At 34.7% G+C, this 7,094-nt stretch overlaps 1 pseudogene; it reads left to right on the top strand.

Moving 5' to 3' along the window:
* Nucleotides 1-284: 284 nt before the first annotated feature.
* On the top strand, nt 285-939 carry LOC100430217 (TM2 domain-containing protein 3 pseudogene; annotated as a pseudogene).
* The last annotated feature ends 6,155 nt before the right edge of the window (nt 940-7,094 follow it).

Below are 7,094 nucleotides of genomic sequence, written 5' to 3'. Positions count from 1 at the left end.
CAGCTTGGGAGAAAGAGTTCACTCAAGGTGACAAATCTCCAAACCAATTTGTTTATTCAGGCTCTCCCAGCAATCCATTATCATAGATAATTGAGAGTTGACTGTACTCTAATTATAACAAAGACATCTTGAGGTTTCATCGGTAACCTAAAGCACACAACTCGGGATGGGCAAGGAAGCTGAATTTGGATAGACCTGAACTTCAGGTAGCGCATTTAGCAAAGAGAGTCAGAGGAGGGAGAGTAGATCATAGTATAATAAACGATATGAAAACAAAAATAGTTATGACTAATAACTCAAAATTATGGGTGGCTGTAACAGCTCAGCTGTGGGATGCCCACTGCCCGTGCCATGTGCTGCTTTTACTCTCACAGTGCTACTTCCTGTTGGGCAGTGAAAGTACCGAAATTCCACCTTTTACGTTTGTGTAGCAGATATTCTGCAGACTTTATAGACTGCACAACAAATGTCCCCTGTGTCTATGGGAAGCTAGTCACTTTTGACTGTACAGTGAAACCTTCAGTTGCCTGTGTTGATTAAGAGTTAAAATACCAAAGTAACTTTATCATCAACATGACTTGATTTTGCTGGAATCTTCCAGAAACAGAATATGAATGTTTCAATTCTACCAGCTGCATAAAGTCCTGTCCTCAACTACATTATGCTGCCAACTGCTTGATCAACACATTCATGACTTGGGTAACTACTTTTTTCAAAATGCTGTACTGAAATTGGGCTGGAGGCTGTAAGTGGTCTATTGCTCTGGCTCTAAGCATCACCCTTGGTGGCTTTGGAGCAGATCATTTCTACCTCGACCAGTGGCAAGAAGGCCTTGGCAAGCTCTTCAGCTTCAGTGGCCTGGAAATATGGACACTAATAGACATCTTGCTAATTGGAGTTGGCTACATTGGACCAGCAGATGGCTCTTGATACATTTAGCTGTGATTATGTGCTTCGAAGAGGAGCAATGTTTAGTAAAAGCCCTTTTGCCTGTAGGAGTTGATGCGGTGTGAGTGATGTATTTGTGTATTTTTAATGTACAGCACTGGTACTTTGCTTGTCTTGATGAAGTAAAAAAGAGAAATGAAACACTGAAAAAAATTAGAAGAAGAAATTGAATATTGCAAATATTGGAAGAAACACACCTACATAATATTTATAGTATATACAGTAATAATCTCACTTTAATACAGCAGTTTCTTGATGCTTTACAGAAATCTCAAAGTATATTTCATTCATGACATTGGCCAAACATCATAACTCATATGGAAGAAAGTTAAAAACAATTTACCTACATTTAGTGATGTTGAAACTGAGACACATCAGTTATTTTTCTCCCAGCATTTCCATATGGTTAAAACTGTAGGCAGAGAATAAGATCCAGTTTTAAACCATATCTGCATTTTGATTTCCAGAAATTATTTTAATTGATTTTTTCCTTTCCTTGTTTTATTCTCTCTCTCTCTCTCTCTCTCTCTCTCTCTCTCTCTCTCTCTCTCTCTCTCTGTGTGTGTGTGTGTGTGTGTGTGTGTGTGTGTGTGTGTGTTTTAATACTGGAAGTTATTTGGCTCTGTTCTTTCAGCCACAAATTAGAAGCTCCCACAAAAATCCTTCATAATTTAGACTTGCAAAGCTTTGGTTTGTACTCTGATTGAAGATTTCCTAATTTACTTAGCAAAATCCATTCAACAAATATTTGATGAGCCCTACAATGAATATAATACATGTTAAGTATGTGGTAGTAACAAAAGAAGTATGATTCAAGACTGGGCACAGTCCCTAAGCGCTTGTTGAGGAGGCAAAACACACAACCATAAAAGAGTTGAGTGAGGATAATAAAAATTAACATGACACAACTTTTAGGACTGTATGGAAGGAAAAATCAGGAGAAAGGTAGTTAACATTTTTGAGGACTGATATTTAGCTAGGAACTTTGCAATTACTATCTTATTTCAGTTTTACAACTCTGAAAGATCTCATCTCAACTTTATAGATGTAAAATAAAACCCCAGCAACCAACCTGAGACCAAAAGAGGATAAGCAAATTTCCCACTATAATAAGATCAGATATGAAACTAAATCAAAGATCTTAGTTTGGACCCCAAGGGACTTGGAAAGTTGGACATAAAGAGAAAAAAACTGTATAAGCAATGGGATAAAAAGATGAGTGAAGAAGCAAAAGATCTGAGGAGTCTAGTCTTGTTAAATGAAACAGGTTTGGGGACTGAGAATATATATGTTGCATGAACTTGTATTTAATTTTAGTAGCTAACAAATTGGCAATAATATAATCAAACTGTTTTTTGAAAATATTATTCAGAATAGATACAATAGTAAAAGTCTAAGCAGGAGGCAATATGGTGTTAACAGGTGGCTATGGTTGGAGTTACTGAGCAAAATATATGAGATGCTCAGTAATATTATCTGTAAGAAAGCATTTGAATATGTGTGTTATAGCGGAGCTAGAAGACAAAAAATAATATAAAATTGTAAATTCATCAGAACTTAGTATGATCACAGATAAAATATTACAGATTTAGATTTATTGATTTTTGAGGCATTGTTTGAATTGACAAGTCAATTGCTATAACCAAGAGAAATCCACAGAGTAGTTACTTAAGCCTAGGTTGTTCATTATAATGACTTTAAGAAGATTATAAAGATCCCAATATCTATGCTATACCCAGATCAATTAAATCAGGATACTTGGGGGTAAATATAATCATTAATAATTTAAAAAATCTTTCCAGTATGCAGCCAAAGTTAAGAAGCAATACCATAGAGCATGAAAATTGAAGGTATGGATATGGATGAGATCAGCAGCTGGTGGAGTACATAAATACACACAGTAGAATCGTGAATCAGTGAAGCAGACAAAGAAGAAACCACAGAGAGGTAGGAAAAAACTGAATAATGCAAGATCCTGAGGGCCAAACAGGAAAAGAAGCCAAATAACCAGGGACACTCAATAGGCCAACTGTTCATACACAATTAGGATGAGAACTGAAAGAGGTATCAAGTTTGTTGAAAAGGAAGTTAACTGCTGACTAGAGAATCAACTTTCAGGAATGTGGTGAAGATCATATTACTATTAATTGAGAGAAGGAGTGTTGGAAAAGGGGAGTTAGTATGTGTGAACTAGTTTTTGGAAAAGAAGTGGTCTGGGGGCTGAGGAAGAAAGAAATGAATTGAAATAATTTGATATTTCCTGATGATTGACGTATGAACAGTTAAAACTGAAGGGAAGGAAGTAAAAAATAGAAAAAGATTAAACAGGTATGCGAAAGAAGACCAATAAAATAGAGTCCTGGAGAAAGTTAAGGAACAGTGAGATGCAAATGCATACAGAGGATTAGTCCTGGCGAATAGAATAGTGCCATATTCTTGGGTAATAAAATGAATTAGGAAGAATGACTTTTTTCTATTGTTTTTTTTTTAAGTTTTGTTTTATTTTTGACATTGTATTTTTTCATATGTTCTAAGAATGACTTTGAATTCTCTAAAAATTAGAAGACATGGTCATTTTCTTAGGGTTTCAAAGTGAGATATGTACTTTCAGGAGAGTTAAGAAGGTCTGGGATAGTTTATGTGCAAACTTTGATAATGTTATCAATAAGACACACACACAAAGATTTCAGAGTAGCAGTGAGGGCTCAGTAGGGATGCCTACTTTATTAGCATAGTTTTGAGACTTCTTTCAATAAGGCTCTGCTCTTAGGGAAATTGGGGGTAGGGTGATTGTCAAGTAAGTTTTCTGTGTATATGATTCATATTTGGAAATTGACAAGAAGGAAAGAGTAGAAGCAGGTCCATAGTTTCTGAGAGATTTTATAGGAGTAGTAAGCCTATTATGAAAATAGCCAAGCCTGGAGTTTCAATTGGCTACATTGATACACAAAACTAAAGTAGGGAAAAGAGAGAGGTGCATGTAAATACTGACTGTGATGACCAGTAATGGGGAATTTGTTCAATCAAGTAAAAAAGTGAAAGAAGTAAGATTAAAAAATGTAATAAAAGAGAAATATTTCAGAGTTTATGCTTACGCAATATAAGTTAATATAAAAATACCTTGGAGGCTAAGAAGTAGGAGCCACGAAGGTCACTAAATTTAAAGACTTTAAGACAGGTGATGCTGTGACATTAAAAAATCTGTATAGGCCGGGCACTCATGCATGCAATCCTAGCACTTTGGGAAACCAAAGTGGGTGGACTGCCTGGGCAACACGGTGAAACCCTGTCTCTACTAAAATACAAAAAATTAGGCAGGTATGGTGGTGTGCACCTGTAGTCCCAGCTATCTGGGAGGCCGAGGCAGGACAATTGCTTGAACTCGGGAGGCGGAGGTTACAGTGAGCTGGGATAGTGCCACTGCACTCCAGTCTGGGCAACAGAGTGAGACTCCGTCTCAAGAAAAAAAAAATCTGCATAAACGGTTACAGTCTAGTCTATATTTAGAATCTACTACAATAAACAACATGCAATACATTCAAGGAAAATATTTTGATATTTTTACACAAGCATTTGCCAGGAATTGTTCACTGAAATATTAGTCAGCTGTTTCAACAGAGTAAAGGATGTCCATGGCCAACAATTATGGGAAATATTGTATCCTACTCTTAGGGAAACAGGAGCCTAGGATAACCAAGGTGACACCATTTTTAAATCAAATAAATCTTAAAGACTAGCAAGGTGCATTATTTTCCACTCATAACCCATGATCCTAAGATGCTTATAGTTGAGGAAACAGTCTAAGTATACCTACAAGGGCACACTCCTACAATGACAAAAAGTCCAGATGTCCCAATACCCATAACAATATGTGCTTTCAAGATATTTATAGTTATGCTTTGATGTACTTACACACTAAAATGTCAAAGATATTTTTCTTTAAATCAATAGAATAATAAATACTTTCATGCTATCAGCCCAAATGCACCTAGTCAAAGCTTAGTTTAGTCTTTACATAGACAAGACCACAATAGAAGAAAAACTTAAAGCCAATGTGTTTCTTTGCCTGCTTTGTGAGGATGCCCTACTCTGTAATGGGTGTTCTCAGAAAGGGGATGCCCATTAAACTAGCAATCCACTGTCTCTTCTCACTGCACTCTGTGACTCTATTTGAATTCTTTCGTATGTGGGATCCAAGAACTTTCTCTTGGGGTCTGGATGAAGACCAATTTTTCTGGTAACACTACCATATGGTATTGGATATTTACAATGAACATTAGTAGATTACAAGATTAGAGAAGGTCTAATGTCAGAATACACCCAAATAAATACACAATAACAAACTACCACAACAACAAAACCTGCTTCACTCAAGCTAAGTATGTCTAAACTTACTGGGTTACTGAACTTCTTTTTTCTGTTACACCTAAAAGATCCACTAAAATAGTATTTTATAGAACATTCTTGGAAAGTGATTTTCCTAGTTTGAATATAATTGTAGTTTTAGCAATTATTGTCTTAGATTAATTAGGAAGTAATTAAATTAATCTATAATCTTTTATTTTCTTCTGCCTTTATTTATTGCTTTAAGTAGCCAGCTAATTTCTATTTTTCCTTTAATTCACTAGACAAATGTCAATTTCCTTTACATTTAATTGTACATGAGTTGAAGCACATATTTATGTGCTGGTATTAGAATAATATACAGACACTCATATTTCAAAAAAATATGAGAGTATCATTGGTAATTAGTCTTTGCCTTAAAATGTTAATAGATACAATATGATAGAGGATATCAGAGTAACAAGAATTCAGAAAAAGAAAATGCTAACAGGTCCATCAACCATACACTTTTTTCTATGCAACCAAATACACATTCACACACACTGACACACACAATATAGTAGACACACACAATACATGAGATATAATGCATGTGCATATACTGATTTATGTAATATATTATATGAAAAATCTAGATCATATATCAGAATGCTAATGAAGGTATTTCGTGTAGAAATTGGTTTCATTTGGCCTGATTATGTATTCTAACTTTTCTAATGTTACAATAATTACATGGAAAGCTATTACAATGAGGAAACTCTAACACTGGGTTCCTTTGCTGTCTGCTGAAATAAACTCCTTAAAACTTTAATTTGCCAAAGTTGATCTTTAACACTACAATTATCATCTTATAACTGCAAGGATTATGTTGAAAAATCAATTTGACCACATGTTCCGCTGAGAAGAGAAGTTCAGTCCTGGCTTCAAAAGGCTATTTCATATTTTCATAGGTAATTATAGACACCTGCAACACAAATGTGAGTCTGTTCCATCTGTAGACCCCCACACAGACTAAGAGGTAAGCTAGTTGGTGTTATATATAAAATTGTGTTGCCTCAAAAAAAAGTTGTGTTGCCTCAAATCTGTAGATATGCTAAAATATATGATTATAACTGAGTTTGGAAAAGACAAAATGTTTTCATAGACAAGTATTCAATTCATTTCCAAACAGTTTGAGAAGCAAATATTCATTTCAAATGAATAATAATTCAAATGTAGGCTAAAGTTTCTTTAAAGAATAATTTGAGATCAGGTGTCCTGCTAGGTTGAACAATATAAAATTACTGCTATTAAACCATTTTTTTTTTTTTTACTTAGCTCCAACTAAAACTTAAATGTGCATGAAATCAGGATGCTAATCATTTACAATAGAATGTATCTGCTGAATTGAAAGTTAGTTCCTGTGTAGAAAATAACTTGAAATAAGAAAGTAAATATTTTTGTTGTTTAGGATCGCAAACATCATTCTATTGATTTCTCTTTCTTATTTTCTTATATCTAATGGTAAACAATTCCAAGGACAAACAATAGTTTGAACTGTGTCATACTGAAGACACATAATTAAACTCTTTTTGTAGTTGTACACAGAGACATATCCTGCTGAGTGATGGGGGAAAGAAATACAGTAGTTTTATTTCACAAATCCAGTGAAATGAAGGGTTAGGCCAGGTTACAGTAAACATTTAATTACATAGCGATTTGATGCAATTCACCAGTAGCAGCAAAGGGGATACTAATTGCTTTCTTTCTAAGGTGATATTATCTTGAAATAATTACTCTCCATTTTCAATCCCAACCTGATG

This window comes from Macaca mulatta, chromosome 11 (genome assembly GCF_049350105.2).
Source record: "Macaca mulatta isolate MMU2019108-1 chromosome 11, T2T-MMU8v2.0, whole genome shotgun sequence".
NCBI lineage: Eukaryota > Metazoa > Chordata > Mammalia > Primates > Cercopithecidae > Macaca > Macaca mulatta.
The sequence above is the reverse complement of the archived record's forward strand: the minus strand, read 5'-3'. Positions and strand labels throughout refer to the sequence as shown.